A 17,273-nucleotide genomic window follows, 5' to 3' on the forward strand; every position below is an offset into this window, starting at 1 on the left:
TGCTGGTGGTGGTACCAGGGACTGAACTCAGGACCTTGTGCTTGCAAGGCAGGTCAGGGCACCACTGAGCTAAATCCCTGGCCCAGGCCTGTTTTCTTTGTATGCTATTTTGTTGTTCACTTATCAAATATGTTTGATTGCCAGCTAGCTCCATGCATTATGGGGACACATGAAAGGAACCTAACATTTCCCACTCATTTATCTCCCACCAAACCATTCTAGATGCCAAAATTTTTCTCAGTGCCTTTATTCATGGTGTTTCCTCTGCTTGAGTTGTCTGTGTTCCTCATAGCTCCTTAATTTTCCAGTTTCCTTGTTCTAAATAGTACTAAGCACTCTTCAAGGTCTGACTTAATATTATAGGGGATTTGAAATTTGGAAGAAGTGCGATAAACTTCTAACACAAATACCAGATACTGATACCAGATACTGTTCTTTAAATTACTTGCTTCTTGTCACAAATTGACTTCTTAAGATATGGCCCAGGCCAGTGGTAGCGAACCTATGGCATGAGGGTGGTTGTTGTTGTTGTTATTATTATTTTTAAACAAAACATGTTAATGTAAAGTCTTTTTTTTCCCCCCTAAACTAAAACCTCAGTATTCAGGTTTACTGCAGTGTTGGCACTTTGAGGTAAATAAGTGGGTTTTGGGTTGCAGTTTAGCATTCCGTCTCTGAAAGGTTCACTATCACAGGCCTAGGTGGAACTTTCTCTCTCTCTCCCTCTCCTCTCTCCTTCCCTCCCTCCCTCCCTCCCTTCCTCCTTCCATTCCAGCTACTTGGAAAAAAGATCTATATTTTAAGAGTTTAGTAATTTTGTTTTATCCAGTGCTACTAATAGGATAGTTTCTTGGATGAAGGAATCAGTTTTTATATTTATTTTTTGTGACAACAAAATTAACACATGCTCCCTGTAAAAAATGTTTGAACAGTAGAAGAATTCGTATTTTAAAAAGTGTTGAGTTTTCCATTCCTCTAGTAAGGTAACATAATTATAGTTTGGTGTATTAAGAATGGATTGTTTTAAAACCTGGAAAGAAATCTTCAGCATTTACATATAGTGCTATCAAGATTGCTATAGCAGAGGTAGATTGCTTTCTTCAGGTTGCTGTAAGCCTAAGATTTCTTTGGCTTGGAGGTATGTTTATGGGTGTGGTTGTATTTCACCACACCTTTTAAAAATGTTATGTTTTGGCAACGATAATAGAAATGGGAAACAATTTTGTTTTACTTTTTATTGCTGTTGATAAAAGATATTCATGATGTGAAGAGTCTGGTAGGATAGAACTATGTGGTTATTTCTCTTAAGTTTCAAACTTACTTTATAGCTGAGCCCTAAAGCACACAGAATTCTTAGATTGAATATAATATTACCAAATTAGACAAGTATTGTTAAATCCAGCGCTACAGTTTTAGTATGTGAAATGATAAATGATACCATTGTATTAGAATGTGGCCATCACTTTTATTTATGATGGAAAAGCAACATAGCAATTTTTGCTAAGTTTTATGTTGACTGTCTTCTTAGTTTTTGTTGTTACCTAACTATAGTACACTGGGACTCTGACAAAGCACAGTTTGCATGGTAAATACTAGTTAAATATTTGTTAACTGTATATATAGCCACCCCTTGGTATCAGGGGCGTGTTGGTTCCAGGGTGCCCCTGTGGATACGGAAACCTGAGCCTGCTCAAGTCCCTTAGGTTAAATGGCATCGTGTCTGCATAGAACCTGTGCAATCCTCCTGTACACTTCACATCGGCTTTAGATGACTTACAATATCTAGTATAAATAGCTTTATATACTGCGTTGCTCATGGAATAATGACAAGAAAAAATGTCTATACGTATTTAGTACAGACACAATTTTCCCCCCAGTATTTTCTATCTGTAGTTGGTTGAAAACTCAAATGTGCAGATGTGCATATTTCTTCTCTGCAGCCATAGACCCCAGGCTATATCTGTTATTCTTATGTTTCCAGTAGTACCTTCTTCATATAGTAGTCCTGACAAAAATGTCTGAGGGTTGTCTTTATTATAATAAACAAATATTTGATACTTTTTTTGTCTTTACTTGGACCATGCTACTCTTCTTGAGTTGGAGCTATTTAGAGAATTTTATCAATTTAAACTTTCAAACTTTTCTTGTCAGAAATAGAAAAGAATTAGATTTTTTTGTTTGAGCTGTTGCAGAGAATATGGACAATGCCATTAAAACATTTAACTTTCTGTGGGTCATTGTCTCCCCCCCCCCTTTTTTTGAGCTTTTGTCACTTTATTGTTAACCACTGAATATTATCCAAAATTAGAGATGTAACTGTAACTTTTAATTGTACAACACAGAATTATGCTAATGGTAAAAACTTATTGGAATTTACCAAATACTCATTAGTGTATTTTTACATTGCTATATGAATATGTGCTCTCAACTGCTAATGATAAAAGTTATAATTTGTTTAATCACTATGAAAATTCATATTGCAAATGGCTGTTCCTGTTTAGAAAAATTCACACTGCTTTAAAAATGGATTAAATCCACTTTTATCCTAATCTACAGATTATAAACAGCAAATATAACTGGTAATTTTTCAACACTGTTTAACAAGCTGATGTAGCAATGCAACAGTCCCAAGAAGGGGACAGTAATACTACCTCACTACTATATCTGCAGTGACGGGTTGTTCAGACACGATAGAATGTGTAAGCTACATGTTTTATTATATAGAGACTGTCTCAATCACGAAGGAATACTTTTGAGATTTTATTTTCCTTCAGAATATTTTAGAGCGAATTTTTTAAACTGCCTTTTTGTTGAGCTGAGTGATAGGGCTCTGATTTGTATTGAAATTATAAGCTCACTCTGGTATACTATTTTACTGAAGGGGTGTCTTTTCCCCTTTTAATCTCAGTAGCCTTAGATTCACGAGGATTGAGGAACTACTCTGTGCCATTTCCTTTAGCCACAGAGCTGCAGCCAAGATCATCGAATCTCCGGTCAGGAAGGGCCCTTTAAAGGTGTGATGTCCAAGCTTCCAGCTGTTCAGGATTTAGTTCTAGACAGCCTTGGCTGTGCTGCCCCGTGGCTTTTGGCTTGTGATGAAATCTTTGCATACTTTAGAGTCTCTTTCTAAAGGATATATGGTGATGTAGATGGAAGTTAATAATAAGGATTGCTTATTAAAGGTTTCTGTTCACCATTTAGGACTGACATTAATTTGGTTGACTCTAGCTTTACTTTGTTAAACAATAGATGTAGAGCTAATCTGTCCATTCTCTCCAAAAAGCAGTTTGTCTTTTAGAAGTTTGGCTATACTATTTTGTATCAGGCAGGTCTTTATTTGTTGATCTGAAGATGATATTGATAAACCAGCTTATGTGAAATACCGCAGGAAAAAAACAGGATCATATTAAGAAGTTAGGGTACTGACAGCAGAGTCATGGGCCTTGCAAAACTATTTTATTATATGCTTTCATGTATATAATTATATTAGTAAATGGTATGGGATGAACTAAATGTAGCAACTACAGGGCAGAAACACTGTAGCAGTGCTGTGAAATGCAACTGGGAGCAGTGTAGCAAAAACATTGGTTATTCCATGGTAAACTATTAAATCCTTAGATATGTTGTTAATATTCAACACTCAGTTGCTGCTTACTACTCATTGCCTATCAGGCTCCGTACACAAACTGCTTATGTTGAGGGAAAACAAAACCCACAAACTTTTATGAAACATTTCCTGTCTACCAGAGACTGTTTTTTTTGGTACCAGGGATTGAACTCGGGACCTTGCGCTTGCGAGGCAGGCGATTGAACCACTGAGCTAAATCCCCGCCAGAGACACTGTTATAAGTGCCTTTATTCATTACATATTAGTTAGCCCTTACCTTACCTTACCTTACATTACCTTACATTACATTACATTACATTACATGTTAGTCTGAACAGTCTCTCATGAAGTATTTGGAGCTTCAGAGAACATAAAATAGTTCCTGCTTCTCTGCAGTTTCATTTTCTGAGGTTTCAATTACCCTAGCTTAACCACCGTCTGAAAATATTAAATGGAAAATTCCAGAAATAAACAAATTCATGCATTTGAAGTTGCAGACTGTCTTGAGTAATGTGAAATCTTGTGCCACCCCACTGTGGCCTGCTCAGGATGTGAATCATCCCTTTGTCCAGTGCATTCACACAGTGTGTATTATACCTGCTCAGTAATCACTAGTAGTAGCCATTTTGATTTTCAGATCAACTGTAGTGTCAAAGTGGTTGTGTTCAGGTAATCCCTATTTTACTTAATGATGGCCTCAAATGTGTTATAATTCTATTTTTTTGTTGTTTTTTTTTTTTGATACCGGGGATTGAACTCGGGACCTTGTGCTTGCAAGGCAGGCAGCGGAACCACTGAGCTACATCCCCAGCCCAATTCTATTTTATTATAGGCTGAACATTCTTGATTTGAAAAACCATAGCGATGCTCAGCCTGTAAAGTTTATGCAAATACTTACACTTCATAAAATTCTGAAGTATGAAACACTTTATAATTTCTGAGCATTTTAGATAAAGGATATTCAACCTTTATTAGTTATTATTCATTTCTCATTGTGCCTAATTTTGAAATTGTGGTGTTTTTTTTTTCTGTATATGGAACATAAGGTCCGTTAGTACCTTTAAGGATCCCCTGCAGATCTTGGGACATATCCTCTGTGAATGAGTACTCTGTTATGAATTCATAGTGGAAAATATAGCAGACAAGTTATTAGTTATATTAGCCAAGTTGATTAACTGTTAACATGAAGAATTTATACTGATACTTCAAGCAAAAATTCCTTGTTTTAGTGTAGGTGCTTTTGTCGTATGTATCTTTATGTGAGGAAATAGATTTGAGACATAGATCCCTTGACCCATGTGAATGTTGGAATCACCTAGAATTTTAGAAAAGGTAACAAATCACTATCATGACTGGTCTGTCAGCAGTTAGGCTCTTTGGGACAGTGGAAGAAATTTGAGGAACACTAGGTCACCAGCTTGCATTTTCACCCAAATAAGGATGTAGTCTTTGGTCTTACTGCCTTTTAGTTTAAGAATTAGGAAATTTATGGTTAAAAATTTCTTTAAATGGAATTGTGTGGTAAATTAAGCTTTTGAGGCAGTGGAATAGCAGGAATCCTCACTTTGTTCAGGCCCCTCCTTTATGTGCTTTATACGGAACACAGCAGCAAAGGAAAAGCTGAGCAAAGATAAGCAGCATATGTGCATGTTCTGTGGCTCTTTGTATTGGTTTCTATTAATTTCTGTATCATTGACTAAATAACTGAGGATTTAAAGGAGGTTTTGTGTGTGTGTGCGCTCGCGCGTGTGTGTGTGTGTGGTCTCTTTAATCTATAAAGGTACAAATTGCTCTGATTTTCTTTTGGCTTGGCAGGAGTCTTTGTCTAATCATTTTATGTGGTTTAGGATTTGTAATTTTATATACCATCTATGAATATGAACACCTCAGGCAGGTCCAGCTCTCTATAGACATAAGGAACAACAAGTACTTGAAGATGTTTTGTTTTGTTTTGTTTGCCTTGCCCTGCCCTGCAGTTTGTTTTTATGGGAACATATAGAAAGCATGATGGTTATATATCTAGCTCAGGCCACAAACATCAATTATTGAACAGTTTGATTGAAATATCTTAGAAGAAGAGAGTCCCAGAGAAAAATAGACATGAGTCAACTTCACACAGAAGTATAAAATAAGTTAGTATTAGCAGCTACAGACCTGCTAGGAACTTTACTGATGCACTTAGCATTGTTTCTGTAGAACACATTTTTAAATTCCATCAGTGATTTGCAAATGAATTTTTTTGTAACAGGACCCATTTAAAATTGTCGTCTTTCTAAATGTAGTATGCCTAAAATTTCTGTGGTTCTGGTAATCATTACTTTGTTTTAGTTAATTTGTGACCCCAAAATTTTTTTGTATTGTATTTTACTTCTTATATTAATCAAGTCTGGCATGAGGATTTCTTTTCTGTTTGTGTACATTGATGTGGCAAAATAGTACATGGCCTCATTAAGTTTGCCCCCACTGGGAGAAAGAGAAACATTTAAGCATTTGTTGAACTCTAAATTTCTCTTTATGCTTCCACCCCCACCCCCCAAGAGAAAACAAAAAACAAGACCCTTTTCCAAGGAATTTTGTAACTTTTTTGGGGGAACATGTACAAGTATATTATGTGAAAAAAATACTGTTGCTACATACTACAATTAAGAAGTGATGGCGATGGTTTTCTCCCATATGTGTTTTGTTTAAGTGCTTTCTAAGTCATTTTAGGTGGTTAACTATAATGCTAATTATCTTGTCAAAGGACTTGTGAGAGTTTTATAGGTGTACTGTGTTTCGAAAATTTCTTGAGGTTTTTCAGTATCTCTGTCTCTTGCCCAAGTGTTTATTCTACAGTATGTAAACAATAAAGAAAATAAACTAAATTTGGGCATTTCATAATCAGTGGTTAGCTACTCAGTGTAGTTCAGAATTAAGTAATCAAAACCGATTATAGAATCATTTGGCTGGGAGCAAACCTGTAATTCCTTCTCTCTCTGAAGCCAACAGAGCCTGTCAGTAGATAAACTACAGGATAACAGGGAATTTTGATTTCACCTATTTGACTTGGGTGTAAAGAAGAGCTCGGTTACTTGAAATTCTAATAGCTAAGGACACTGCAAAATTAGTGTTTATTTAAAATACAATATTCCAACATGTATGGTGGTCACTTCACCAATTTGATTTAAACTAACATTTCTTTAAAATGTATGTATTACAAAGTGTCAATTTATTTTTATATACACACAGATGAATTGGGTATATTTGAACTTGAAAAGGTAATAAATAGATCAACAGTAGTCTTGAACTTTTGATTTAGTCTTTTGATTTGACGAAGAAACAGTGGTGATACTACAGTATGGAAGCTATATTTTACTTGTTTGATAAGAGGAATCATTTGCTCACAAATATTTGAGAGCTACTATCTACCAAGCACTGTTTAAAGTGCTAGGAATAAAGCAATGAAGAAAACAGACTGAATTTTGGTTGTTACAGATTTTCAGCTTTCTTAGGGGAGATAGTAAGGAAATAAAACACATGAAATAGCAAGTATGTCAGATGCCGATTAGTGACATGGGGAAAAAAATGAAGCAGTGAAGGAAGATACTTGCTGTTTTAAATATTGGAGTAGTCAGAGACAGTCTCACCTGATGGGGTGGCATTTAAGCCCAGTGATGAAGGCGATTCGGGACATCTATCCGTCAAAAGAGCCTTTCGGAAAGAGAGAACAGCAAATGCAGAGGCTTTTAGGTGAAGCCTGGTTGATGAAGGCCAGGTATGGCTGGAGCAGAGTGAGCAAGGGGAGGGAGGAGTAGAGGTGAAGGGGCATAGTGTATGTGGGGACAATGAGTGCAGGGTGTTGAAGACTGGAGTAGAAACTTTCTCTGAGTTGAGAAGTCATTGGATTCTTAGCAGAGGAGTGAGGCGAACACATAACTGTTTTAAAATGATCCCTCTGGCAACCACATGGAGATAGGTTTGGCTGGGAAAACCCAAACAGAAACAGGAAGAGCAGGCAAGAGGTCATTGTAACGAACCAGGTGAATGATGGGTGTAGTAAATCGTGCATGTCTGGTAAGGATTGTGAGAAGTGATCACATTGTAGATTGCATTTTGAAGGTCGAGCTGGTTGTTCAGATGTAGAATGTGAGAAAGTAAGGATAAAGCAAAATTTTGATTGTTGTAGTAAATTGCAGCATATATTGTCATAGTTCAGTTTTTTAATAGAAATAATAGTTTGAAAAATATGGCTACAAAGGGATAATATTGTGTTTTTATGTTGTATCATCAGTGACTTGTGTATTTTATAAGTGAAGCTATTTGTGCAACCCTATTAATGGCTCAGATATCTGTATTTAAAAAAATCAGTTTCAGGATTATAATGCAGTGTACTGCTGCCACCTAATGTTTATAGCCTTTCATTTATATAATTACAATAACTGGTTATACATAGCTTTAATATTGGTTTGCATGCAAAATATTAACAGATTAATTGAGGCTTATTTAATTGCCTTCATATTAGGTTCCTGGTATGGATATTTAATACGATAATTGAATTGTGAAGAAATAAGGTTGTAGATTGAAGATCAATTTTATTGGCATCTTGATCTCTGTTAAATTCAGTTCAACAAATATTTATTTGTTGTGCTTAGCTTGTTGTCTCAGTTCTCATGATTATTATGGTTTTTTTTTTCTTTTTTTTTTCCCCATTAACTTTATTGGTACATTTTAGGTCTAAAATACAGTTACATTCATCATTGGGATCTTGTACCATTACATGAGTCTCTTGGTTCTTATTTTTTTCCCCTTCCCTTGCCCTCCCTTCACCCCCTCCACCCTTCCCTATTTGCAAAGACCTTGTTTCCATTTTTTTCCTCTTCTCATATTTTTTCCTTTCCTTTTTTTCCCTTTCCCTATCCCTCCCAATTCCCCTGCTCTTTTAGACCTTTTCTTCCTGTTACACAATATCAGTTATACATTTTTAAAATTACAATATTAAGATCTAGGAGACATTACCACAGATTTTACAGAATTTAAAAGGATATAGAAAACATATTACAAAAATCTTTTTTGAAATAAATTTGACAACTTCTAAGAAGTACCTTGGAAGACAAATTAAGGAAACTAACTCTGGAGGAAATATAAAATTTGAATAGCACCTATTAAAGAAAGTATATTCCTAGCTTGAAAACCTACCTATATGACAACAGCAGGCTCATAAACATTTTAACTGATAAATTATATCAAACAATTAAAGCAGAAAAAAGAAGGAACACTTCTCCTCTCATTTTAGCAACTCAACGATTATTTTTTAATTTATTTTTGTACCAGGGATCGAACACAGGACCTTGAGCTTGTGAGGCAGGCGCCGGAACCACTGAGCTAAATCCCCGGCCTGGAACTCAACAATTATTATGTTTTAATGGGCAGAGGTTAGATTTAAAAATAGTAACACCGAGTAAACAAATAATGAAATAATTAGCAGTTGAAGGAAACAAGACAACAGACATGGCTGTCCTTTTGGAGATGGAATTTATATCTAAGAAAGCAGGTATGCGGTTAGAATGTGATAACTGTGTCACTTCAGCTGCGTTTTCTGCTGAATACAAATGACATACGATAGAAACCTCTCTGAAATAACTTCAGTTCTTCAGGACATGGTGTGAGTAACATGATAGTTTCTATGTCAGTCCTGAATTGATTCTCTGTTGCTGCGTGAGAGATAGTTATCTTTAGTGATGACTACTTGCTCTTGAAGGTTATGTGTTTAGAGTAGTACTTTTCTGCTTTTCTGGGTCCTGGATTGGATTTAATGTGGTGCTTTACTATCTCACACATGCCTCACGAAACCCTCCCGTCCCCTCTCCTCTCCTCCCTCTTTGTCTTTCTGTTTTTTTCTTTCTTTTCTTTTTCTTTTTTTGGTACTGGGGATTGAACTCAGATCCTTGCTCCTGCAAGGCTGGCTGCGGAATCACTGAGCTAAATCCCTGGCCCTCTGTTTTTTTTCTTTTATTCATCCAGCTTACTCATTTGTTACTTGACCACTACAGCTGTATAGACACTGTTAGAAGAAATGGAAACACCAGTACTGAACCCTGAGGATGGATTCGGCTGATACTGATTGAATATTTGTGTCCCCTGGGACTGTTCTGACACTGCAAGATTGAAACTAAGCAAGCAAATCTTTGCTTTCTTTTTTTTTTTCTCAGTACTGGGGATCGAACTCAGGTCCTTGCGCTTTTAAGGCAGGTGCGGTGCCACTGAGCTAAAACCCCGGCCCTCTTTGCCTTCTTTAAGCTTACTTTCTAATGGGTAGTGGGCTGAGAAGATAGACAAGTGGTAAATCCTCTGGAGGAAAATAAAAACTGTGTAATGAAAATAGAGCACGCTGCGAAAGGGGAGGAAGTATGTTTTTTGTCCACTTTATGGAAGTTTTCCTTTTCATAATAATTTTTTTCAGGTGAATTGCAAAAAAAAAAGTATACTTAAAATTATTTTGGATGTCTTTTGGAAACAGTAATAGTTCACGCCCCTCTATATTTATTTAGCAAATACTCATTAAACAAGTACCTTTTTTTTAGGGTGCTGTATGAAATAAAGCAGATAAAAGAGATGTCTTCTACCCTTAAGGAATTTAAAGTCAGCTTGGATTTTTTTTTACTTGCTTGCAAGACTGAGGATTGAACCCAGGGCCTTCGTACTGAGCTACGTCCAAAGCCTTTTTGAAAATTGTCCATTCTGAGATAGGATCTTGCCTATATGCATGCACTACCAAGCCCCACTGGGAAAGTATTTTTTAAACTGACATCTTATGGTGGTTATAGGAGAGTCATTTATCTTTTTTCTTAAAAAAATGTATTAACACAACCTTTTAGCTTTGACTTTAGATAGCAGGCTATTTTCTAAGACCCCTGGTGGTGATCTCCAAATCGCAGTACTTTTTTTAGAGGCTGAGGTCCCCCCCTACTCTTTTTTAAAGGAGAAATCTGCATTATGATGCCTCATTTCCCACTGAGGGTAATGTGGCAAACCTAGCAAGTTTTTGCCAGTCATCATGAAATCACCTTGTAATTTCTTTTAGTATATGTAATCAGTAAGGTATAAGATAACATATAAAGTTTATTTTTTTCAAAGTTTTAAATATTGGCATAGCTAAAATTTGAGGAACATAACTCTGTGTTGGCATCGATACAGTGTTGTACTAGTGAATGTTCAATGTCTCATCTAAACGCTCAGTATCTCACCTACTGCTGTCTTTTCTTCATTCCCTCTTGTTAAAACAGAGGTGTAGTAATCATTGTGGATTCATAGGATCCAGAGATACGTCTCAACTGTATTGCGCTTTTGTGGTATTCATCATTAACCAAATATGTTAATTGCTCTGAATTTTTGCAGGTGCTGATAAATAGGCATTTAAGGGTGATTAGATTAGAAAACTTTTTTCCTTTTCTTTTTCAATACTAAAGAAAACATCCTAAGTCAAAGATTTTAGAAATCTTAAAATATTTTGAACTCTAGTAGCTTAGTCATTGGTTAAGTAGAACAAAAAAAAAATGCTGCAGAATAAAGCATTCGCACCTTTCTCTGCCAGCTAGTAACCTTTACTTGAAATTTTCTGGTAGTCATAATATGGTGGGTTTTTTGAGAACTTATGACTTGACCAAGGTCAGATGTGTATTAATTGAGCCTCCCCAGATTTGTCCTGATGGCCACAAACAAATGTCTGTGGGAAGTCAGCAGCTTAACTAACCACCCACCTCACTGAATCATAAAACTCTAGTGCTGGATGGAACCAGTACAGAGGCGCAGTAGCTTAGCTTTGTGAGCGTTCCAACTTGGCCTCTGTTTCTCTGGTAGAAGAGAGTAGTGAGAGGGAATTCCAGAGACCACCCAAGAGGTGTCTTTGATTCTATCACAGCCTTCAGTGTTATTACTGTCCTACTCTCCATCCCGTAACTCTGAAGTCTGCAACAAGTCTTTATATGTAAAAAGTTCTTGAAAACTGTTGAAATTGAATTTTTTTCTAAGTCTAGGCTGTAAACATCTATAGAATGAGAGACTGTGTTTTATAAAACTAGTTTTGTGGGGTAATTAAATCTTTCTAGACTTTTAACAAATACAAAGAAGGTATAACATCCAGCATTTATTGAACTCTTAGTATTTTGAAGGTACTGTATAATACTGTGTTTTTTAGACAAAGAAATACTAGACAACAAAGAAGTTGTCTATATTCTTAGAAATAACAATCTAAATGGAGGCAAAATAGCACTGGATACAAGCCTGTTCCTTAATCTTCACTGTGAGTAAAAATATTCTTGGGAAGATTTTTAATAGATTCTCAAGCTCATGTCCCTGAGGTTTTAATGTAACTTGGGGTTCCTGAGAATTTTGGCCAAGCTTTCATACATCTTGGAGTTCTCATGAGTTTCCAAAGGCTCATTCTTTGATTAATACTAGTGTCACAAACAGACCTAAGTTTTCCAATTCTAGCTCATTCATTTACTTTGTTGCCTTGACAAAAATACATAATTCTGATTGCGTCAGTTTCCTTATTTGTGAAGTGAAGATTATGTTTATCTTGTAAGGATATTGTGGAGAATGAGCTTTATGGCTGGAACATATATTACCACTTAGTAAATGATGACTGCTGCTCCAGTCTTCATCTTTATCACCTACCACCACCACCACTGCCATTACCATCTAATCATCATCTACCTGGTGACAAGATATATGCACAAAATAGTTAACATTGCCAGGCAGTATGTGTGGGAATGGTATAGACAGTATATGAGAGTTTAGAAAGACTCAAAGGAGTTTGGGCTGGAATAGATGTCCATTTAGGGAAATATACTTGAATTAGATTTTACAAAATGTGAAGGAATTAGCCAAGTAAAGGCAAAGGTGGAAGGGGAAGACTAGTCTTTGAAACACACAATTCAAGATAACGTTGATTATTTATTTTTACTGAGGATTCATCTCACTTGTCTTCTTCTAACTTAAAATAATGGGCATGGATCACCTGATCTGTTTTTCAGGTCATTTTCTTTACTAGCACATATTTGTAGTACACAATGTTTACATTCTTTGTAGGGAGTTGGGACATGTACATAATATATCTTAATTCACTTTCTCAGTAGATCACCTGATCATAAGTTTATTCAGGAAAATTAAATGTTTGTAGAAATGTGCACATAATATGTTGTATAATACTGTGAAGGCCACCAATTTATATTCATTAATATTATTACATATAATGACTTTAGAGATTTAAATACCACTGAATTTGCATAAATGACTGTTTCTAATTATTAAATAATTATGAAACTTTTTATACAGATATGGATTAAGAACGTATAGTATGCTACCTCACGTTTGCTTGAAATGTAAGTTTCACTGTCTGCCTACAAACAAATCATTTAATTTTGGCTTGCCTGTTTCACTGTGGAAGGTGTGATGACTCAGTGCTTCTACCATTTCCTCTTGTTTCAAGTGCTATAAAACTTTCTTTGGCACAGTGTACTGTAGCTCATGTGGCCCTCATTTGGTGTGAATACATCTTTCTCTCTTTCTCACACCCACACACATATAACATACACACTAAGTGTATTCTTTTCTCATTAGCCGTGGAGTGGGAACCACACTTGTAAACATAGAAACTGAAATTGTGTGGTGGTGTTCAGTGATGAAGAGGTCATTCTGATGAACTCACATAAATATTAATTTTGAAAGGTTACCCATTTTTGTGGAAATAAAAAATAAATGTGTAATGCAGTTCTTAAGAATTTTCTAGAGCCCTCGTTGGAGAAATACTGATTACTTACTTGCATGGTAGATTTAAAGGAATCATAGCATATTTAGTTTGGTTTCCTCATTTAAAATAAAAAAATACACAGTAGCCAAACAGAGTTTTGAAAAATTGTCCTACTTAAAGCATGACAGTGGCTTCTTCAAAAACTGAAAATAATTTCTAATAACTTATCAAGGCTCACAAATCTGTGCATCTCAGGTCTAGTCCCTGTTGTCTGACTGACTTACCTCATACCACCATGTTCCTTCCTGCTTCAGCAGCTTATACTTGGTATTCTACCTTTTTTGGGTGGCCTTTTCCTCACATTATGACCCTGGCTCTTTGAGAGCATTAGGCCTCAGAGTTTATGCTACCTCGGTGGAGTAATCATCCCCTTACCCCAGTTGTCCGTGTAACAAACCACCCCAAACTTAGTGGTGTAAAAACCACAACCGTTTTATTATGTTCACAGGTTCTTTAGGTCATTAATGTGAAAAGGATGTAGTGGATATGGTTTGGCTCTACACCATGATGTCCGAGACCTCATCTGGGAAAACTAGGACAGTTGAATGGCTGGATGCTGCAGTTATCTGGAGGCCTCTTTACTTGCCTGTCTGACTCATGTGAGGGCTAGGACAAGCTAGGATTGTTGATTGGAGTTCCTACAAGCATCCTCTCTAGATGACTTGGCCTCTCTGTATATAGGGCTTGATCTTCCTTTCACCATAGTAGCCTCAAAATAGTAACATAACATTCTCTTACATTATTGTTGTAAATTATAAATTAAGCATTTAATTTCAGTGAATCTTATTTACAGTGTGCTTAGTGATGAAATCATGGACCTTTACATTTAGCTATTCTGCCATCAGTGTACTATTTCTTCATAATGATTTGTAATCCAGATTATGTTACTGCAAAACCAGTGTGAAGTACTATAATTGTCTTAGTTTTTTGTGAATTGAAGTTTTGAATTTACTCTGAGACAGTAGGTGCCTTGGATGTGTGTTAGGCATACAGGATGTCATAACAGCCAACTTTGGAAAATACATTGTGGCAAACTGACTGAACCGTGACTTCAGAGGCTTATCTGGTTGAGTATTCAGAGGCCTCCTGCCAGTTACCAGAGTCTCAGGGCATGTGTATGGTAGTTTTTGAAGAGTAGGAATTTTTGTACTGGCTTGGTCTACAGTCATGCTGGATCCAGCTCTTCTCCATGCATAAGCAATTCCCAGATTGTTGAGACTTCTTTTTCTATCATTTAGATTCAGTTATTGCCTTAGGATTTCTCTGGACAGGAGAAGACGGAGTTCAGTACTGGTCTTCTAGGCAATGCTGACTGACAGGGTAAGGTCGTGTGTTTTATGGATGCACCTTGGAAATAAAATAAAAGTTGCCTGTGTACTAATAAAGAGGGAGAAGTTTAGGAAGAAGGAGAGGACAAACTGTAGAAACTTTAGAAATTGATTTTTTTCCTTCCCTGTGCTGCTAGTGGCCTCTATTAGCTAGGGAACATTGTGCTCCTTCATTTATGTTCCTTCTGTCAAATTACCAAGGATTTTTTCTCTTTATGGCTATTTTATCAGTGTAAATCTAACTTACGTAAGTTTTAATTTTTCCTAAAAAAGAATTGCAACTGTGCAGTAGCAAGTTATGTTGTGTTCATTTCTTCCACTTAGTCTGTTTTTCCCACTTCTTTTCACCTTGTGCCTCTGGATTGGCAAATAGTGAAATGGCAGACAAAGCAGGCTTAAAGAAATGAGAAGCCATGTTTTCATGTGCAAATAGCATATTTAGTTTGATTATAGGACATTTACTCCAAATGCAGATATTGTGAGGTATCCTAAAACAATATTTTAAAAGATTTTGTGCTATAGACTCTATAACATTAAATTTGAGTTGCTGCAAAATTGAAAAACTAATCCTCTCCTCAATAAGGTGAATAAATGTAGCAGGTTCCAAAAATGTGCCAATAAAATAACATGGCTGTACTTAATTTAATAATGATCTTTCTGAAATGTGATTGCAGTGGGATTTTGAATGAATGCGTAACATACTTTAATGTGTAGTTTTTAAAAACTATAACCTAAAACCTAGAGTGTTTAATTTTTTAATATTTAGTAGTAAGTTTGTAGTACATAATAGTTACATTCATCACCGCAGTTGGTGCATGTACATAACACTTAATTCTTTTTATGCCCCCCTCCCTCCATCAGGAGTTTCATTTCTAAGCATCTGTTAAACTTGACAATTCTATAAATTAGTACCCAACATAATGGATTTTATTTGATGAGAATTTGTGATGTTATCAGTATCAGTTGTAAACAGTGTTGTGGCAGAGCTGTGAAGTTTTTCTTCTATTTTGCTGAGATTTAAACTTATTTTCTACGTATTGGTTATTGGAAGTTGCCTTTCTAGTTCTGTATGCAACATGGAACATTTTGTCCACTCCATTTTTCAGATAGCTTTTTAAAAAAAAGTAATATGTACTTGTACCTCCTGTATAAATAGTTTGATTATTTTGCATATAGTTTCCATAAATAAGTACTTCCCTTTCCCAATAATTCCTCTTTCTGCTCAAACAAACATTAGAATAGAAAATCTGTCTTCTCCTTTGGTTCTTCTCAAGCTGGGTGATTGTGTCCCCCCTGAGGTTTTGGCAGTGTTTGGAGACATTGCTGCAACTTGATTGTTACAACTTGTTATAGGATCCTATTGCCATTTAACCAGTGGAGTCCATGGATGCTGCTAAACATCTTTTAATGTAAAAGACAGCTCCTTAAACAGCACATAGTTGTCTCTAAATTTCAATTTTGCCCAGATTGGGGAACCTGAAAACTGAGCTCATAATACTTTTTTAAACGTTCATGTGTTTTTTTAATAAAACCAGTCCTGAAACTCTAATAAAACATGTGAGTAATTTTTAGAAAAGTGACTTAGATACTTGCACTGAGTTTATATTGTACACTAATCTGATGCACATATATTCAGCACCTCCAGACTGTCAAAGGACCGCATGCAGCTATTTACTGAATGCCAGTATTGCTTGTATTGTCTGTTGTAGGACTTCTGTAGTCGCTAAATTATCAGTCCCTGTACAGTACAGCACAGGAAGTTGGCAGATAAAGTGATCCATCTGTTATCACACCCATCAAGTGCATTGGCTCAGACAGAAAAGGATGCAGATTGGAGCTCAGTGTGTGAGAGAAGTAGTGAGATTCCAAGATGCTTATCATTCTTTCCTGAATGTCCTTTCTGGCCTTTTGACAAGCTTGACTTGCTCATTTCTAAAACGGCCTTTTAGCTTGTGATATTGTTACCTTTTCATTAATATTTTCATAAAAACTAGGCATGTCATCAAAGATATATTTTTCTGAAAATGAGATTTTGGGGTATCAGCAACTTCTCCAATTCTTGGTTAGACTGTTGTAGAAAATAAACAGTGGAAAAATTGAAACTGCACAATCTGGAGAGTTTTATTTTTAAAGTAATTGTTCTTAATCTGAACTGAAGTAAAGCAAGTATAAAAGATTTTTATATTATTCTGTTGTGGCCAAGAATATTTTTTCTTTAATTCATAGAAGTGTTACCACTTTCAAGGAGATTGTGTTTAGGCTGTTGTCTGTGAGTTTAAGAAAACTGTTTCTTGCCTGGAAAGTCATAGATGTTTAGAAAGTGTCTAAAATCTTTTAGACAAAAAGCATTGATGCTGCCCTTGACGGTGCTCTGAACTTTTGGTGGCTACCCTGGAGGTAAAAGGTTATGAGCTGATCCTTCCTGTCTTGTGAAAAGTCTTATTTCACAACAGAGGTTCACCCTTGGCAAGGCGCAATGTCTGGTTTGGGTCGGCAGAAATCCACATCTAAGTTACTGTCTGTAGATTATATGCCTTTGACTTAACTT

At 36.0% G+C, this 17,273-nt stretch overlaps 1 protein-coding gene and 1 pseudogene across 4 annotated transcripts in view; both read left to right on the forward strand.

Annotated features, from left to right (window-relative positions):
- Positions 1–17,273, forward strand: part of Med13l (mediator complex subunit 13L) — a 290,519-nt gene that overhangs the window by 108,246 nt on the left and 165,000 nt on the right. The gene's annotated exons all lie outside the window — the stretch shown is intronic.
- The window catches only part of LOC147822014 (ras-related protein R-Ras2 pseudogene), a 43,429-nt pseudogene continuing 26,156 nt past the window's right edge, over positions 1–17,273 (forward strand). The window contains exon 1 of the transcript XR_015446320.1: positions 1–17,273. This exon is cut by the window's right edge and continues 26,156 nt beyond it. The product of XR_015446320.1 is annotated as a ras-related protein R-Ras2 pseudogene (transcript).

The sequence above is a fragment of the Heterocephalus glaber genome, unplaced genomic scaffold, assembly GCF_053883595.1.
Source record: "Heterocephalus glaber isolate CG9 unplaced genomic scaffold, H.glaber_assembly_v1.0 deba00001687, whole genome shotgun sequence".
In the NCBI taxonomy this organism is placed as follows: domain Eukaryota; kingdom Metazoa; phylum Chordata; class Mammalia; order Rodentia; family Bathyergidae; genus Heterocephalus; species Heterocephalus glaber.